At 39.1% G+C, this 20,627-nt stretch overlaps 1 long non-coding RNA gene across 3 annotated transcripts; it reads left to right on the top strand.

Annotated features, from left to right (window-relative positions):
* The first annotated feature begins 7,105 nt into the window (after window positions 1–7,105).
* Window positions 7,106–10,911, top strand: LOC111693879. Of its 3 annotated transcripts, none has more exons than XR_002763510.1 (9): window positions 7,106–7,248; window positions 8,017–8,154; window positions 8,288–8,425; window positions 8,756–8,874; window positions 8,977–9,114; window positions 9,248–9,385; window positions 9,716–9,853; window positions 9,987–10,124; window positions 10,455–10,911. It is a non-coding gene; the product is annotated as an uncharacterized LOC111693879 (long non-coding RNA). The 3 variants fall into 3 exon arrangements; XR_002763509.1 differs by having other exon boundaries at window positions 8,756–8,907; XR_002763511.1 differs by lacking the exon at window positions 7,106–7,248 and adding an exon at window positions 7,773–7,947 and having other exon boundaries at window positions 8,756–8,907.
* Window positions 10,912–20,627: the final 9,716 nt, after the last annotated feature.

Genomic DNA, 20,627 nt, shown 5'->3' with positions numbered 1-20,627 from the left:
TATTGGGAAGTAATGCGAGTGCCCTGGAGGGGGAAAAAATCCAATATGTCCGCTATAGCCATGAGGTTTAACATAGGAGTGTATGGGAGGTTTACAGTTTTTCGCTCATATTTCAAAAAATATGCAAATTTTCGGAAAACTGAGGACATCAATCGATTCCTCGTCAAATTTTACATCGGAAATGATTGTCGACTGCAAAAGTGTTAGTGTAAAATTATTCACAATATCGAGTTAAACAAATAAAAATCACGTCAAAGCGAAGCGAGAGCCCCGTTTCATAGTCGAATTTCTCTGTTTAACTCGATATTGTGAATAATTTTACACTAACACTTTTGCAGTCGACAATCATTTCCGATGTAAAATTTGACGAGGAATCGATTGATGTCCTCAGTTTTCCGAAAATTTGCATATTTTTTGAAATATGAGCGAAAAACTGTAAACCTCCCATACACTCCTATGTTAAACCTCATGGCTATAGAGGACATATTGGATTTTTTCCCCCTCCAGGGCACTCGCATTACTTCCCAATAGATGTGAAAGTATGGGCCTCGAGTCTCGACTGCAGCGCCAAGCGCGCGGTGGCGGTATCATGAACTGGGGGAGGCCTACAAATGTGTACGATTGCATGTATTTACGAAGGCACCCACCATAAACAACTGATATATAAACAATCATTGATAATACAACATTACATTGATAAAACAAGCATTTCTGCGAGTTACTCTATAGGCAAATAGCTTATTATCTGTAGGGAAACTCTGACTAGCATTGACCGCTCACAGTTCATTTGCCTGACACCATGGGCGCTGCATGTCACAGACTCGAGGCCAATAGTCTCGAACTCGATTGCCGTGCAGACGATACTTTTATAAAAATTTTCAAAATTTCCATACTTACAGTAAATGAAAAAGAACGATTTTTATGAGTATTCGAAATATGGCAAGTTTACCTAAAATTAAATCCAAGTTTCAATATTAGTTCACAATCATTAGAACCCGAGGGTGTTTCGCGCTTGAGACTGAGCATGAATTGTGCTCGACTCAGAGCGCGAATGTATCTCTATGCATTCGAGTGTGAAACATGGTCAAAAGTTTTTCCGTGTACGAAGACAATCACTCATGCGAATGCGGTCAAAAAAATCTATCTTAGAAATCGGCGGCGAAAAAAACTCTCTTTTTTTCTCCGCAAGTTTTCAGGAGAGATTTTTTTGATCGCGCTTTACTGGAACGGTGATACTGAAACCGAAATTCTCTTACAGTACTTTCGTGTACAGGTCTTAATTGTTCTGTGTTTCCGCTCGATGGCTTAGGTTTACCTACTTACATTAGTCTAGTTTAAGTAGTCCACGAGTGAAGAACGAAAAAAAGTGGCATTGGCTGCGAGCACTTGCAGCAGCCAATGCCACTCAGCAATAATACAGAAAAATTAAATATTTTAACATCCAAGCGACTGTGTTTGTGTGTGAGTGTGCAGGACGATGTTTATGTACGGTGAGGAATCCGATAAGAATTTTCATGGCGATAGCGGAGTCAACGGAATCAACGACTACTATTTTTAACACGTAGATCATCTTAATCAAAAAAAATGAGACTGATTGAAGAGCTTACGTGAAATTACAGCTATTTAAGCAAAGAATAACGGTACGCATTTCTTTATCAACGTTATCCAAAAAATCGGAAGATCGAACATCTTTTTTTCCGAGGCTTTTTCGTCTAAAAAAATCAATTCTCACGGAATCCATGAAATCCGATAACACCGAGACATAATCAGAATCACTCATCAACTTCGTGATCAATACCAACTACAAGAACAAGACTACACTGAATAAACTCGATGCACATGTCGCACAACATAACCATCGCACACATCGCAGCACACTTTCTCTTTCTCTCGCTTTCTCTTCGAAGGAGAACCGCATACAAGGTAAGTTACAATTACTTCCACGGGGTGGCGCCACTCGCTGCGCTCGGGCCCTAAACTACGCCGTGCCAAAAAGTGTTACTTATGCCACTAGTATCATAGAGTACTATTTTGGACCCCCTCCCCCCCTCCTACCCCCCACTTCCGGTATAAACGTCCATTTTCGATCTATATTTTTTCTGAGGAAATGAAGCAATTAAAAAATCTGAAAAAATTCACAAAAATACTTTTCAACAATCTAAACAACCTTGAATTTTTTCAGATTTTTCAGGTGCTTCAGGCCTTCAGAAAAAATCATTGAAAATTCTGAAAATCGAGATACGGCGATATGAGCCGATATAGTAAACAGAAATTTTTTCAGTTTTTTATTGCATTGAAAAACATAACCTCAATTTTTTTCAGATTTTTTCAGATGACCTAACGTACCTTTTGAAGCCAAAAACTGCTTTTTTTGACGAAAATAATTTAAATAACATGGGAAATTCGATAAATGTACAAAATAATAAATGTTGCACGATGAATTTTGTACATTTATCATTTTTAATTGAAAGTACATACCTAAATATGAATTTAGAAATTTTAATCCTATTAAAAAGTTGATAAATAAGTGTTGATAAACAACATTTGATGTCAAATATCCGAGTGCCGCACAGCGCGGCATTATTTAGTCGAATCGTTAAATTTGTAACTCGCTGTAAAAATATCTAAATGCACCTAGAAGAAAAATGTAACGCATTATTTCGATGGGAAATTGCCTCAGCTTTCCGATGATGAGCTCAGATTTTTCGAAATTTTTCGGTTTATTCCGGAAAATTGAGTTTAAAGTTTTTCCGTCGATTTTCCCGGGTAGGGTGGAAGATTTCGGAAAATCTGAGCTCATCATCGGAAAGCTGAGGAAATTTCCCATCGAAATGATGCGTTACATTTTTCTTCTAGGTGCATTTAGATACTTTTACAGCGAGTTACAAATTTAATGATTCGACTAGATAATGCCGCGCTGTGCGGCACTCGGATATCTTCTTCTTATATATTAAGCGGTGAAGTCAACAATTCTTTCGAAAATTCTTGCTTTTCCCCAAAATTCTTGCTGAAATTCCCTAAAAAAAAAATCTTATATATTATCTTATATTATAAGCGGTGAAGTCAACAATTCTTTCGAAAATTCTTGCTTTTCCCCGAAATTCTTGCTGAAATTCCCTAAATGTAATTTTTTTGTAATATTATCAATGCCTATGCACTTTCCATTTATTTATTTATTTTTTTTTAATTTTTTTAATTTTTCATTTTTTTTTATTTTTTTGTAACTTTTATACCTATCTACTTTTCTATAACTGTATGAGACATGAGACATAGTAAGAAATGAGAAAAAAACACAATTGTTTCAAGAAATTTCTTATTTATATATTTTTTTTTTCTCTTTCTTTCGTTAGAAGACACCTGCTTCTTAGAAGGGCCTGCAGGGGGCTTGGAGCCCGTCTTATATATTAAGCGATGAAGTCAACAATTCTTTCGAAAATTCTTGCTTTTCCCCGAAATTCTTGCTGAAATTCCCTAAATGTAATTTTTTTGTAATATTATCAATGCCTATGCACTTTCCATTTATTTATTTATTTTTTTAAATTTTTTAAATTTTTCATTCATTTTTTTATTTTCTTGTAACTTTAATGCCTATGTACTTTTCTATAACTGTATGAGACATGAGACATAGAAAGAAATGAGAAAAAAGACACAATTGTTTTAAGAAATTTCTTATTTATATATTTTTTCTTTCTCTTTCTTTCGTTAGAAGACACCTTCTTCTCAGAAGGGCCTGCAGGGGGCTTGGAGCCCGTCTCATATATTAAGCGGTGAAGTCAACAATTCTTTCGAAAATTCTTGCTTTTCCCCGAAATTCTTGCTGAAATTTCCTAAATGTAATTTTTTTTGTAATATTATCAATGCTTATGCACTTTCCATTTATTTATTTATTTTTTTAAATTTTTTTCAAATTTTTAAATTTTTAAATTTTTAAATTTTTTTAAAATTTTTTTAAAAATATTTTCAAATTTTTTCACCGGAACCATCGGGTTCTAGGAACCTTTTTTTGTTAAAAATAGCATTTTCCGGCCTTAGAAGCTATGGCCTTCAATTAAAAAACCTGAAAAAATTTGAGGTTATGTATTTTAATGAAAAAAACAAGAAAAATATTTTTCCAGATTTTTTGAGGCTCCGTACCGTCCTAAAAAAATTATTTTCGTCAAAAAAAGCGGTTTTTGGCTTCAAAAGGTGCGTTAGGTCATCTGAAAAAATCTGAAAAAAATTGAGGTTATGTTTTCCAATGCAATAAAAAACTGAAAAAATTTCCGTTTATTTTATCGGCTCATATCGCCGTATCTCGATTTTCAGAATTTTCAATGATTTTTTCTGAAGGCCTGAAGCACTTAAAAAATCTGAAAAAATTTAAGGTTGTTTGGATTGTTAAAAAGTATTTTTGTGAATTTTTACAGATTTTTTAATTGCTTCAAGTCCTCAGAAAAAATATAGATCGAAAATGGACGTTTATACCGGAAGTGGGGGGTAGGAGGGGGGAGGGGGTCTAAACATTTTTTTTGGGACCTTTTTACCATGTACTATAACATACCAAAAGCGCGTCAAGATCGGTGACATACGTGCGCACGGTTTTGTAAAAAAGTATTATTTTGACCCATAATTTTATGTAAAATTTAATGCCCTTTTAGAATCCGGGCTCAAATTTAAGATTTGATGCTTCGTCAAAAAGTTATGGTTGTTTAAACAAAAACAAACGTAAAAATTTGTGCGAAAAATCAACTTTAAGACATTTTTTCTAAGTGTTGCAGTATAAAACTCAAGATATAAATATGATCAGAGGTAATCATAGGTGTAGAAGTACCGTAGGGAATTTTCCCAAATTTTTTTATCTACTTTTTCTAACAAAATGGCGTCCCTCAAGTGAAATGTTTATAAAAAACCAAACTCGATTTTTATCTTGAAAACCATTGGGTTTAGAGAAAAAGTCTATAAAACAAAAAAGTTTTAAAATTTATAAAAGAAAAGCCCCGAATTTTTTCAGAATTTTCGGAGACGATTTTCAATTTTCCGACAATCCGATATTCCGGCAATCTCTTAAAAAAATCTCAAAAAATTTTGAAAATTTATGAGAATGTTTCTCGATAAATGTTGAGACTTTCTTGTTCCATAAACTTTTTCTCTAAACTTCATTGTTTTTGAGTAAAAAATTATATTATTCTCACACGCGCATGTATTTCTTGCATGATAATATACATGACACTCGTGCCCGACTCCTATGGCACAATTGCCCGCCATTGAAAAAAGACGGGCAATTGTGACAAATTTTTTGAAATTCAATAAAAAATTGAAATTTCATTATAATATTTCAATTTTAATATATGTTATAGAGCTTGAGCTCGCCTTTGCAATGATTGTTTCAGATTGGAAAAATTTTAAAAATTCGCTTCTGGACGCAAGTTTAAATTTTGGGTGGCACTCAAGCCCGTCTCTCCCCTATACCGTGGACATCTGCGATGGGATATAACCTTGTTATTTCTCTCCGAGTAGGTATGGCTTTGATGACATCGTCGGGGAATTCTTTGTACTCGGACTAGATCCCAACGGCCTCGCTCAAAATCGGCTCACACTCGTCGCAGCTCTGAAAGACTCTCTCCCGTTCTCTCCGAATGACTAAGCAGGACCGCTAAGTTAAGATTTAACGTAGATCATTCTGAAAACTTCATTTTATATTAATGTATTCCATAGGTATGGATTCCATGAAATCGTCGAGAATTTCTTCAAACTCGAGCTAGATCCCAATGGCCTCGCTCTCATCAAATTCTCCAATATGCTTGACCGTGGCCATCGACCACAATAGAGTGACCAAGTTTCTACTGCAGCATGATGAACCGCCTTTGACCAACGTGGAGGGAACGGTTCCTTTTTATTATTTTATATTAATTTGCATTAGGGCTGTGCGAGTACTCAAAAAATCTTGACGAGTCGAGTTCGAGTCGAGTAAAACTCGAAAAATAGGGTACTCGAAAAGCCCTCATATGCATTATATTATATCATATTATTAGTATTTATGACACAATGAACACAAAACACATACGAATTTTTGAACGGAATCATTTCTCACTGTGACAAGAATTTGGCTTCACGCGTGACCGTAAATTGCAATATCAATAATTTCTCCATTGTTATTTGTCGAACTAGTTAATAAGAATTATGTTGTTACCAGGCATAACTTCTCAGCAATATTCCTTAACATTATTTGCCTACAGATTTGCGACCATAAATCGCTGTTGAGTTAGTTGTGTTAATTACTTTAGGGATTCAGAATAAATATAAATAGAAAATAGACGTTTAAGGGGGGGGGGTATGGTATTTTTCGCAAAAATTTTCGATACTTTTTTTAATGTCTTATTCGATTCTATATACATTCAAGAGTATTCAGTTAAAATTTTAAGCCAATCGGAGCAAAATTAACCAAGATATTGCCATTTTAACGCACGTGCAATAAGGAAGAAGGACTGGACCTCAAAATCTTACAACGCGTTTCCTGAACAATAGCATTTTCAAAGACGGTGTACATCATATCTCAAAAACTTATTGACCGATCTTTTTGAAATTTTACACCGTTATTTATTAACTATTTTACTAGGTAGTGACGTCGAGATATTTTCATTTTTGCGAAAATTTTCATTTTTTTTAACAATTTTCCGAAAAAAAAAGTGCACTTTTTCGATTTTTTCCCATTTTTTCAACTTCAAAATCACGCCAAATTTTCAAAAATGAAAATATTTTAAAAAACTTGACGTCAGTACCTTCAGAATCCTCTAAACTAATAAAAAAATGTCATTAGGCTTGTTTCTGATGATTCTGCGAGGAGTTATCGTGTACACCGCATTTTTCGACGTGTTTTCTTCAAACCGATCCCCCAGGCTCATTTTTCAATATTTTTCAACAAAAATTTAGCTGAGTACTTTTGAAGTGATGCTTTTTAGTGTACAAATCGATATTGCTACATTTTCATTACTAGATTTCAAAAAATTAATCTCAAAAATGAGCAAAAATAACTAAAAATTAACTATACCCCCCCCTTAAAGAGAAGCTGGGGGTCTAAAATTTTGTTTTTGGGACCCTTTTTTAATGTACTATAACATACCAAAATTTCAGGAAAATCCGTGAACCTCGTCCGCAGATTTATTTAAGGAGACAAGACAGTGTTTCGAGCTGATAATAACCTAATTCAACCATCGCAAAGACTCTCCCTTTCTCTCCGAATGACTGGGCAGGATTGCAGACACGTTGTTGGTAAGTACACGAAGTTCATGGGAAAATTTCATTTTAATGTGTTCTGAAGGTATGGCTTCGATGATATCCTCGAGAAAAATCTCTACAGTGTGAATACATCTTATACTCTTTACATAAATGAGCAAGTATTTATGACACAGTGAACACGAAACACATACGAATTTTTGAACGGAATCATTTCTCACTGTGACAAGAATTTGGCTTCACACGTGACCGTTAATTGCGATATCAATAATTTCTCCATTGTTATTTGTTGAACTAGTTAATAAGAATTATGTTGTTACAAGGCATAACTTATCAGCAATATTCCTTAACATTATTTGTCTACAGATTTGCGACCATAGACTTGGAGAAGGCCACGAAGAATATGAGACTTAAGAGGTTGACACCCTGGACAAATTGAGCCAGACATTACTTCGATGCGCAATGGCCCACAACGTTGATAAAGTTACCGGATCGCTGTTGATATTTGTTGAACTAGTTAATAAGAATTATGTTGTTACAAGGCATAACTTATCAGCAATATTCCTTAACATTATTTGTCTACAGATTTGCGACCATAGACTTGGAGAAGGCCACGAAGAATATGAGACTTAAGAGGTTGACACCCTGGACAAATTGAGCCAGACATTACTTCGATGCGCAATGGCCCACAACGTTGATAAAGTTACCGGATCGCTGTTGATATTTGTTGAACTAGTTAATAAGAATTATGTTGTTACAAGGCATAACTTATCAGCAATATTCCTTAACATTATTTGTCTACAGATTTGCGAATATAAAGACTTGGAGAAGGCCACGGAGAATATGAGACTTAAGAGGTTGACGTCCCGGACAAATTGAGCCAGACACGACTTCGATGAGCAATGGCCCACAACGTTGAAAAAGTTACCAGATCGCTGTTGAGTTAGTTGTGTTAATTACTTTAGGGATTCAGAATAAATATAAATAGAAAATAGACGTTTAAAGAGAAGCTGGGGGTCTAAAATTTTGTTTTTGGGACCCTTTTTTAATGTACTATAACATACCAAAATTTCAGGAAAATCCGTGAACCTCGTCCGCAGATTTATTTAAGGAGACAAGACAGTGTTTCGAGCTGATAATAACTTAATTCAACCATCGCAAAGACTCTCCCTTTCTCTCCGAATGACTGGGCAGGATTGCAGACACGTTGTTGGTAAGTACACGAAGTTCATGGGAAAATTTCATTTTAATGTGTTCTGAAGGTATGTCTTCGATGATATCCTCGAGAAAAATCTCTACAGTGTGAATACATCTTATACTCTTTACATAAATGAGCAAGTATTTATGACACAGTGAACACGAAACACATACGAATTTTTGAACGGAATCATTTCTCACTGTGACAAGAATTTGGCTTCACACGTGACCGTAAATTGCGATATCAATAATTTCTCCATTGTTATTTGTTGAACTAGTTAATAAGAATTATGTTGTTACAAGGCATAACTTATCAGCAATATTCCTTAACATTATTTGTCTACAGATTTGCGACCATAAAGACTTGGAGAAGGCCACGGAGAATATGAGACTTAAGAGATTGACGTCCCGGACAAATTGAGCCAGACATTACTTCGATGCGCAATGGCCCACAACGTTGATAAAGTTACTGGATCGCTGTTGATATTTGTTGAACTAGTTAATAAGAATTATGTTGTTACAAGGCATAACTTATCAGCAATATTCCTTAACATTATTTGTCTACAGATTTGCGAATATAAAGACTTGGAGAAGGCCACGAAGAATATGAGACTTAAGAGGTTGACGTCCCGGACAAATTGAGCCAGACACGACTTCGATGAGCAATGGCCCACAACGTTGAAAAAGTTACCAGATCGCTGTTGAGTGAGTTGTGTTAATTACTTTAGGGATTCAGAATAAATATAAATAGAAGATGGACGTTTAAATAGAAGCTGGGGGTCTAAAATTTTGTTTTTGGGACCTTTTTTCAATGTACTATAACATACCAAAATTTCAGGAAAATCCGTGAACCTTGTCCGCAGATTTATATAAGGAGACAAGACAGTGTTTCGAGCTGATAATAACCTAATTCAACCATCGCAAAGACTCTCCCTTTCTCTCCGAATGACTGGGCAGGATTGCAGACACGTTGTTGGTAAGTACACGAAGTTCATGGGAAAATTTCATTCTAATGTGTTCTGAAGGTATGGCTTCGATGATATCCTCGAGAAAAATCTCTACAGTGTGAATACATCTTATACTCTTTACATAAATGCGCAAGTATTTATGACACAGTGAACACGAAACACATACGAATTTTTGAACGGAATCATTTCTCACTGTGACAAGAATTTGGCTTCATACGTGACCGTAAATTGCAATATCAATAATTTCTCCATTGATATTTGTTGAACTAGTTAATAAGAATTATGTTGTTACAAGGCATAACTTATCAGCAATATTCCTTAACATTATTTGTCTACAGATTTGCGAATATAAAGACTTGGAGAAGGCCACGGAGAATATGAGACTTAAGAGGTTGACGTCCCGGACATATTGAGCCAGACATTACTTCGATGCGCAATGGCCCACAACGTTGATAAAGTTACTGGATCGCTGTTGAGTGAGTGGTGTTAATTACTTTAGGGATTCAGAATAAATATAAATAGAAGATGGACGTTTAAATAGAAGCTGGGGGTCTAAAATTTTGTTTTTGGGACCTTTTTTCAATGTACTATAACATACCAAAATTTCAGGAAAATCCGTGAACCTCGTCCGCAGATTTATTTAAGGAGACAAGACAGTATTTCGAGCTGATAATAACCTAATTCAACCATCGCAAAGACTCTACCTTTCTCTCCGAATGACTGGGCAGGATTGCAGACACGTTGTTGGTAAGTACACGAAGTTCATGGGAAAATTTCATTTTAATGTGTTCTGAAGGTATGGCTTCGATGATATCCTCGAGAAAAATCTCTACAGTGTGAATACATCTTATACTCTTTACATAAATGAGCAAGTATTTATGACACAGTGAACACGAAACACATACGAATTTTTGAACGGAATCATTTCTCACTGTGACAAGAATTTGGCTTCACACGTGACCGTTAATTGCGATATCAATAATTTCTCCATTGTTATTTGTTGAACTAGTTAATAAGAATTATGTTGTTACAAGGCATAACTTATCAGCAATATTCCTTAACATTATTTGTCTACAGATTTGCGACCATAGACTTGGAGAAGGCCACGAAGAATATGAGACTTAAGAGGTTGACACCCTGGACAAATTGAGCCAGACATTACTTCTATGCGCAATGGCTCATGGCTTTAATAAAGTTACCGGATCGTTGTTGAGCAATGACGTAGATTCAAATTTAAGCAACATAGACAGAATGTTATCGTTTGCATATTATGTAATCGTAAGCTCTTCAATCTGTCTGATTTAGTGGTTTTTTTTGGTTAAGATGATCCACGTATTTAAAATCGTAGTCGTGGCTTTCGCCGACTTCGTTTTCGACATGGAAACTCTTTTCGGATTCGTCGTCGTACATGGACATCGTTCTGCGCACTCGCACACAAACACAATCGCTTGGATAGAAAAATATTTACTTTTGAAAAGCACAAATTAAATTGCGCATTTTATGATAGATTAATAATAAAATCGAACTATCACCATAACATTATTCTAAATATTTTTTTCCTTTTTTCAATGATTTTTCTAGTAGTTGTAATATAAATATTTCGGAAATTGAAGCTAGACTACTAAGGTTACCGGTGACAAGTATCGTGAAAAGTTCATGTAAAATTCATGTAAATTTCACGTGTATCTAACGTCAAATATTTCGAGGGGAATTTGATGAAAAATTTTTACGTGAAATTGACGTAAAATATGCGTAAAATTGATCAAAAAGTACACATGAAATTCACGTAAAATATACATGAAATTCCTGTGGATCATAAATGAATTTTATATAAAATGTATGTGAATTTCACGAGTGAATATTATCATTTATTACCAAGATAATACAGAGAGAATATAGAGTTACAATGTCTTCACATGAAATTATCGTAAAATACATGTAATATTGATATAAAATAATATACATAAACTTTACGTAAAATATATATGAAATTCATATGAAATAATTGTTGCTAAAATGTGCGGAAGATTTTGATAAAAAATAATTATTTGCCTGTATGGCTTGTTTGAATCATCCAGATAATTCAATAGGTTTTTTATGGCAACTTCGAGTCGAAAAAAATTTCACTTTTAAATTATTCATTTTAATTAAATCATTCTACTTAAGCTGAGTAATAATTCAATCGCTAATTGAGATTATTGAACCTTTCCGAAATGAGAAAAAAAAGTATTTTGTAGTTAGACTCAAATTACAAGGATAAGACTGTCATACTGACACTCATTTAATCTTTTAAAAAAAAGTATTACCACGATTTTGAATTCTTCTATAGTAAAGTTTTAGCTGTAATTATAGTTTGAAATAAGAAAATTTCAGTTGTGTTAAATCGCCGTTGCTTACGAGTAAAAACACACATCATCGAAGCGCTGCGAAAAAAACACACCTCTTTGAATACCATGAAAAAAAACACGACTCTTCAAAGCGCTGCGAAAAAAAACACCGCATCGAAACCCCGTGAACTCCATGAAATACCTTTTGGTTGTGATAATTAAAAAAAATTCTTTATTTTTCTTATGAAGAAAAAATATAGATCGAAAATGGACGTTTATACCGGAAGTGAGGGTAGGAGGGGGGAGGGGGTTTAAAATGTTGTTTTTGGGACCTTTTTACCATGTACGATAACATACCAAAAGCGCGTCATGATTGGTGACACACGCGCGCACGGTTTTGTAAAAAAGTATTATTTTGACCCATATGCAAGCTCTGTTTTTTGTTCTTTTTTATAAAGTTTTACGAGGTATCGATGAAATTGGTTCACAAACTTTCATCGAAGAAAACAAAAATAATCTTTCATCCAGGTGCACTCATATGATGCCCGTAGCAACTAAATATTGCTCATTGTTTTGCACTGTGGGTATCGTGTAAAGGAATAAGCTCTGCACGCGAGTACAAGGACGTTGTCAAATTAAATATTGCAGCTAATATAATAATAATATTCATACTGTCTCGAATGATATGTGTTTATAGTAGTGTAATGTTACTTGATACCAAAACTAACGTTATGTTTATATATGGCGGATGGTATATTACGAGTTGTAAATATTTTAGGATTATGTACGAAGCACTGGTGAAATATATTGCAGGGAAAATAATGGAGCCAAATAATGGTAACTAAACGAAACTTTGGATCTCCGTTCCAGCACGCATGTTGTGTTTCTTGACCCCTATATAAGAAATCTCAATATTCAAAAGTCAAAACTTTGTGAGAAGAAAATTATAAATATCCCATGCAAAGTATTCTCCTGATCCTTGCCTGCATATTATCATATATGAATGTCACCGCGCGCGTTAAATGTTTAATTCGTCAAAGCATAGCGCCGACTTTAGTATTATGCGCGCCAGGGATTACGAGGCGCGGGATTATTATTAGCGCAAACGCGAGAGCTAGAGCAAGTCGACGGTTTAAATAATAAGACGCGCGGAGTTGCTCTGGGTAAGCCGAACGTTACGTATATATTATATATAAATAAACGACACACTATTACGGAGTTGGACGAGAAGAAAAAATGATCAACGGCTGCTGCTCCTATCGCTGCCGCAGTGCAGAGGTGATTGGAAAATTGCAGTGCACATGCCACATGCCACGCGCTCGTCGTCGCGGGTGAAAGTGTCGACTCGCGGATATCAGAGCTATATTGCGACGGGGAAAGGCGCGAATGAAAACTGTTGCGTTGCTGATCCTGCGGGTCTGCAGCAACGATATATAGTAACAATAATAGCGCAACAGCAACAACTACGAGCCGCGATCGACAGATGCTCCGCGATGATAAATCATATACGCACGTATATATTTTCAAAGCTAACGCACATAACGCGATCGGCAGTGTAGCGCGCACGATGGAAGGAGCAGCAAGTTGTGTAACGTATAGGAGTCGAGTGCACTGCTCTCTCGCTCGCTCGAGCTACACTGCGTATACACGACTCAAGACGACAAGTTATGTATCGTATCTCTCTCTGTGTCTGTGTGCGCTATTAGCAAAGGATACTGCGGATGCCGGGGCTCGTTCGGTGCGCTGCAGCAGGTACACATATATATATTATATATGTATATATAGTTCGTTATGCAAAAGCCAAACGTTGCCTGCCGTTGCTGCTGCTGCAATATAATAGTTAGCGACTGTACGTGGCGGCTGCATTGCGTATGTGTGTATTTGTGCGATACGTAAGTGTGCGCACGACTGTGTGCGGTATCAGGTATGGTGACGCGCGCTTCGAGGCTTCATAAATTTCCATCCACTTGATTAATTGATTTATCGAATTAGTTGCTGCGCAGCAGCAGCAACGACGACGACGACGACTACGTCTTCTCCTCTTACGCTTCGTCGTTGTGTATTATAGCTTCACGACAGCGATGTGACATCGTGCGCGCGTGGAGCTAAGTGCGCTTCTGCCGCCTGCCTGCTGCATCCTTACATTCAGTTTCCACCACCACCCCTGGAACATCTAGCATATATACTCCGCGCGCACTGTTAGAATGTAACGATACACGTACTCGGTTGCAGTCTCTCTCGCGCGCGCCCAGCCTATACATAATTGTAGCAGCTTGATGATGCACTTATAGACGTATTATATATAATATACAGCTTTTAACGCGGGCGGCGGAAAAGCTGCATAATTTTTGTCACCCCGAGTGCTGCACACAACGCCGCGCGACTACTTACTACACCTATAGCTCTGCTAATGCGCGCTTGGGCCGACCTGACACCCATTCGTATATGTATACTGTAAGCGCGTTATACGGATCCTCGCTTTTCATCGAATTTCAGGTTACTGGGTTAACGATTAATTCGACTTTATTACATGTGCATGACCGCGCGATACATCATTACTTTTTCCGACGAACGAATATGTATACATTGTACGTAGTGTCTGACTGGATGTGTTTATTTTTTTCTTCGTCGATACAGCGCGTTATAATACGTGTAAATGCCTGCGAAATCGGAGCTTTTCAATAATTAAGCTCCGATCATTGATTTTATTGGTCTGCGAGTGTCTGTGTCTGTATGTGTGTGTGTGTGAAACTACGCGGCTCATTATATGATTGATCGCGAGTGTTCGTGTGTATGCCTGATGAATCGAGCTCTCGCGTATTATAACGCGCACTTTGCAAAGTATTACAAACACTCTCGGCGTTCGATACACACATTCGCCAATAAATAATCAATGCTTTCGCGTTATTATCTGTGTAAATTTATCGGTTGTTTAACAGGCACTTAACGCTTTTGCGCTCTTCGTTCTATTAATGGCGCATTAAAAGTATCAATCGCAAGAAGTTGTATTAAAAATATATAAGAGTGAGTTCTCTCCCTCTCTCTCTGTGAGAAAGTATGAAAAAAGTGATATACAGAATGACCGCAATCGGAAAAGTAATGGGGTGTTTCAATTCCGACAAGCTCATAATAATGTCACACTTACGTTTTCAAGTATATGGTGTGCCGCTGCTCCTGTATATAAGGAGCTATATAGAAGTGGGGCTGCTGCCGATGCTGTTGCTGCAAGTGCAGGATCGGGGAAAGGGAGCTTGAAGTGTAGTAGTCGATTGAGCTTGTGGTTTGTTGCCTACAGCGGATAATTCGTGTCGATTGCGTCGTAAAGTTGTATAGTGGTAGCAATGCTGCAGCAGCAGCCTCGGATCCAATTAACGAAGCGAGCGAATTGTTCTTTCTGTTTCTCGCTCTCTCTCTCTCTTTCTCTGTGCGCTTGATTGAACCGCCTTAGCGCGTGCACACACACACACACACACACACACACACACAAATAGACAGACTTACGTATCCCGAACTCAACAGAGCCTCTTCTCTGCAGGTTCGCTTTACAGTTTACGCCGAGACTTCGATTAGATCGTCCTTTTTTTCTTCCGCAACTTACACAGCAACTATATAGATGAGCAGTTTTTTTTACTTTTTGGTGAGTTTCGTGGGGAGGGTTCACGGATCTGCCCCAAAATTCAGTATGTTATTTGGTTATCTGTAATTTTAGACCTTTGAGGGGCCCCCCAGATAACACAAATAACATACTACATTATGGGTCAGATCCGTGAACTTCCCCACAAAACTCAACAAAAAGTAAAAAAAACTGCTCAGAATTATATACATAACGCTCTGGTACTTATACTGCCAGCACATAGTCATTTCCTTCTTTCTAGCTCGAAACAGGGCGCAGCATATATACTACGTGCGCCAGACTTGCCCTTTGGAATGACCAGCTGGTCAGAGAGCGAGCGTGAGAGAAAGAAAGTGCAACGTCGATATACTCCAACGAGCGGTCGGATGAAATTTGAAAAAAATTGTTCAAAAAAAAAAAAAAAAAAAGAGGAAAGAAGTGCTCGTAGGTCAGCCCCATAATACAAGTAAGCGCTCGTATAAGGTGTGTGTGGCGCGCTGCTGAGAAGCTACGGCGAGGCTGCAAGAACGAATATCCATCTTACAGGGTTTTGACACAAGAAGAGAGAGGTCGTAAAAGCTTGGCGCTCGCGAGTGGAAGGACGCTGCTCGTGCGTCGCGCTGTCCAGCTCTCTGCACGAAAGCTTTCTTTTCTTCTTGCGCGAGCGAGGGAGGTATACCCCGGTCCGGCTTTAGCAGCAGCAGCAGCAGCGGCAGCGGCTAAGTCTCGTAGCAGAGAGTCGTTGGCCAGCCACGCTGACGCTCACGTGCATGCACTTTCTTCTTTCTGCACCAGTTAGCATGGCTTCTCTCTCTCTCTCGGTCTCGCTCCTTCTTCGCGCAGCTTCCATTTCGAGCTCTTTCAACCCTTCCTCCCGTTCCCTATTTTACCTCTTAACTTCCGAAGCTTTTTCTCGTTCACCGGAGCTTTCATCCTATTGCGCCCGCGCCACCAACGGCACGACCACAGCTCACGTTCGCAAGCTCTCATCTGACCGAATCCTACGGCTGCTGCTGGATCGTTAATTTTCCGCATCTGCACGCATGTACGCGACTCGGACTTACGACTTGGCCCTTCGATCTATTTTACGAAGTAAAATGCGAAGGAATCACAGCAGCTCGAGTGAGTAGGTGTATTATACGTAGTTCGCGTGAGCTCGGACGAAAGCTGGTGAAAAGTGCTGCGCGCTCAAGTTCACCATTCGGCTGATTGGCCGTATATACCGTTGAAAAATCTTTCGACGCCATTCGATGAGAGTTAATTTTACAAAGCTTTGCAAGCTGACTCTACTCGTTCGCAATTTCGTGTAAATCTAGCTCGAAGAAGTTTCGTTGGAGTAGCTTGAAACTGCGTTAACGTACGTTGATGTTACCTACGGGGGCACGAATTTTCGGAACTGCTCGCAGGGGATGAAAAAAAAAAAAAAACGAGAGAGAGAGAGAGAGAGAGAGAGAGAGAGGTAGAAAAAAATTCGGCGCGTCGAGGTGGGGCAAGAGAGCTGCAGCTGGGAATCTAACGAAAAGTCTTTGAGATCGAAGAAATGAGACTAACGGATGGGTTTCGATTTTCGGTACGTACAGATCGAGCTAACAGCAGCAGCAGGAAAGTCTCTCTCTCTCTCTCTCTTTCTCTCTCTCTTTTGGCTCTCGAATCGACTGGTCGGTCGCAGTGAGTAAACTCGAAGAAGGCTTTGCGCGCTGCCTACTCGTAGCCAAGAGCTGGTGTGCAGAGCGCCAGAGCTAGAGAACTAGTTAGAGAGAGAGAGAGAGAGAGAGAGAGAGACAGACAGACAGAAAGAAAGAGCGAGATGCTGCACTGTGCTCTACCTGGGCTTGGCGATGCAGATTCGAAAGAGAGAGAAATAGAGAGAGGCAAAGTAGAGAGAAACTTTATTTAAGCGTTTGGACGTGTATGCCGAACGAGCTCGTATGTACATCAGCCATCCGTTATACGTACATGCATGAGATGTGCGATCGCCGACATTTTTAAGAGGACGACTACTGTGTGCGTGCGAGTAGAGTCGAATAAGCGGGGCTCAGCTCGCACAACTCGTCCTCGCTCGTCTCGGCACTGCAGCAGTTTTTTTTCTCTCTCTCTCTCTCTGCTAGCTCGCAACTCGCCGAGTTCTCTCGATAAGTAAAGATAGGATGGATTGATAGATTCTTTTTGATTTTCATCCCCCGTATACTATTCGAAAGAGAGAGAAAGAGAGAGAGAGAGAGCACATAAAGCTGCAGCAGCAGAGTGGAGGCGAGGTTTTCCCAGCACCCAGCTCAGGGAAAACGATCCAATTTGACAAAGAGAATAAAGATGGATGAGGTGTTTACCCGATCCGCGCGCGTCTCTCGCCGAACTCTCGAGTTCTCGCATGTCGTCAGATCAATATCTCGCTGCTGCTGCCGCTGCCGCTACTACATGGATTCCTTTTTTCTATGGTATTTTCTTCTTCGTTTTTTTTTCCTATACTTCCAACTTGGCCAACGCGACGAATCACTGATTCGCCTCTTAAATTGTTTGCTCTCGTGATGTCGGCATTCGAAATTGGACCGACGCGCGCCTATGTAATAAAATGTGAATATTGTCTCAGTGGTTGTCACGTTGGCTCTTTCTTTAAGAACTTATTGTTATACTGTCGATTGGATCATTCTTAGCAGAAGTAATCAGTCTATCAAAAAATTTGTAGAAATCTTTCAAGCCGTAGAACGTGTTGGGTTGATTTAGGGTCATGTACCATTGAGTAAGATTTGTTGAAAATACAGAAGTTAGTTAAACGCTCGCTATTCAGAGCTCTGTATAAATGCGACTTTCAGCTGATCGCCACATAAAAAGTCAAGAACCAAAGTTGACATAAAAAGAGATACGCTGGTCGAAAAGATACGCTGGTCGATGTCAAAATTATATTTTATTAACGTATTGTTCACAATTAAGTCCTAGTTGTATCTATTACACACAATCGCAGTTGTAATGAGGTCGAATCTAACGCGAGACGGCGCGTGACATGGCTGTCGCACTGGCGCGCGTCATGGGTCAACTTCGACGTAATCGTGCGCGGTGCCGCGCCTGCGAGAGCAAACTTGCTCAGGTGAGTGTATAATAAGCTATATCAGCTGCGAGCCGATGCTGAAACGTCGATTAAAATTAAAAGGCGCAGCAGCAATGCTGGAATAGTCACGTTTGAGCCACGAGCTAATTTACTTTTTGAACTATTTTTTTTCTCGTTATCAGACGATACGATCGATAACGTCAATTAGAATATTTGGCCATTTTATTAATGATTCTAAAAAAATCATATTGACAATTGCTTTGTCTAATAGACACGGACGATCGAGAATTCGACGCGTCGCGCGATATTGTAATACAGTAGTAATGCCAAGCGATGAGCGAAATATAGAGCGACAGATCCATATCGAAGGGTCTGACGAGTGCAGCAGCTGAGCAGCACCAGCAGCACCGGCAGTAGCGATGGCGAAGTTGGCATGGAGCACACAAGTTGGCGCTCGCGAGTCGCCAATTGGATAAGCTCCTTAAAAGCTAATGCGCTTACCACACGCGAATTCCGTGTTGGCCGTACTTCGAGGCTATATGGATGTGTATAAGCTCATAGCTGTGTGCATCGTATACATACACCGCAGTAATGATATTATAGGAGTTACGAGCTCCGTCTCTGTCTCGCTCTTTCTCTTTTAGGAGTGGACGCATGCGAGTACACGTATATAATATGTAGCGTTGTGTGTACAGCATAGCTGCAAAGCCACGCGAGCTTGAATTGAACAGGTGGCCGCGTGTCTAGCGGTAGTAGTGCAGTGGCTTATCGCGCACACGTTTCTCGCCGCGCCGGAGTCCGCGCTGCAAAACGAGCGAGAGACAGAAGTCCGCGTCGCGTTGACACTTGTGCGTTGTCGCAAGCGTTGACCCTCGTCGTCGGCCGCACGCACACCCACATATGTATACGTAACGCGCGGCAACTTTATCTGGCTTTTCGATGAATTATTCAACGTATTCGGGGCAAAGTGCGTGTACGCGATATGTGCCAAGACATGTGGAACTAATGCGCGCGCCGTGGCTCGAGCTGTCTATTCTGCTTATGGCACAGCACAGCTAAGGCAGTTCGAGTCAGCCCAGGTGGCAGCTAGCTCCTAGGAAGAGAGAGATCTGACTTCTAATTCTCGCCAATAATATAAGTATGGCGTGTATAAAAAATAATACGATATCCCACATAAATATGTGGGCTCGTCGTTATTAAATGCCTCGCTCAGGTGTCACACGGCAATCATAGATAATTACTACGCTTATCAACCATTTGTTTTTATTTTTTTTTCTCTATATCTTCTTTACACACTGCTATGGTATTTATCAACGAAACTTATACTCGAGTCTTGGATTAATTTGTAACTCATAACGTCTTTTACACGAGCTTGCGTATAATGTATAGTCAAGCGCACGTCTAGCGGTAATTTCAATGGCTGTAACTGCCTTTGTATGTATGTTATAGGCTGATAGCGGGCACGCGAAAAGTTTCTTCGCGGCTTTGAGCGGTTTAAAGGTCCTCGGGTCGCAGGATGTCACCCATGCTTCTCGAGCAGGCTTCGTTACACACGAAGCACACACCAGAGTAACACAACACAAGCTCACTTTATAAGTGTTCGGTGCACACAGTCCATGTCTAACCGCTCCGATGTTGTGGCTCTCGTATACAGATGGGTGTAAATTAAGACCTGAACACCATACACACACACAAGACATGCGGAGAGAGAGAGAGAGAGAGAGGCAAACTTTAACCGCATTCGGCAACGATCCTCCCATACAACGTCTGTGCTTGCGAGAGTGAGAGAGAAAGAGTAACAAGGAGGACAAAAAAATTGTTGTTCACGAATCCGTTTTCCCTTGCTATATACACACACACTGACCGTTGCACCCCTTCGACTTTGGTTATACGCGATATAGCCCAGAGAGGTTTAACGGACTTAACGCTCTGCGGTTTGTGCCCACGGATATATATTCACAAACGGCTGCGAGGAGCTTGCTTTGCCTTGAGAGTCGAGGCGTACTCGTGCCGTTTACCTTATGGACTTACATAGCGCCCAAGAGCAGCCAGTCAGGCCTAATCAGCTTCGCTTGAACGTGTAACGAAGAACAAACCAAGCCAATACGGGGGTCTTGGAAACTTCATCGTATGTAGACTCTCGATTGCGATAGAAAAATATGCGCTTGAAAAATTTGAAAAATGCGCAACTTTATAAAAAGGAAAATCGAAGTAACGTAAACTAACTTCTGCGTAAATTGAATTTTACATTAAACAGTAGATATGTA

Source organism: Trichogramma pretiosum, unplaced genomic scaffold (genome assembly GCF_000599845.2).
Source record: "Trichogramma pretiosum strain Unisexual culture from Peru unplaced genomic scaffold, Tpre_2.0 scaffold80, whole genome shotgun sequence".
In the NCBI taxonomy this organism is placed as follows: domain Eukaryota; kingdom Metazoa; phylum Arthropoda; class Insecta; order Hymenoptera; family Trichogrammatidae; genus Trichogramma; species Trichogramma pretiosum.
The sequence above is the reverse complement of the archived record's forward strand: the minus strand, read 5'-3'. Positions and strand labels throughout refer to the sequence as shown.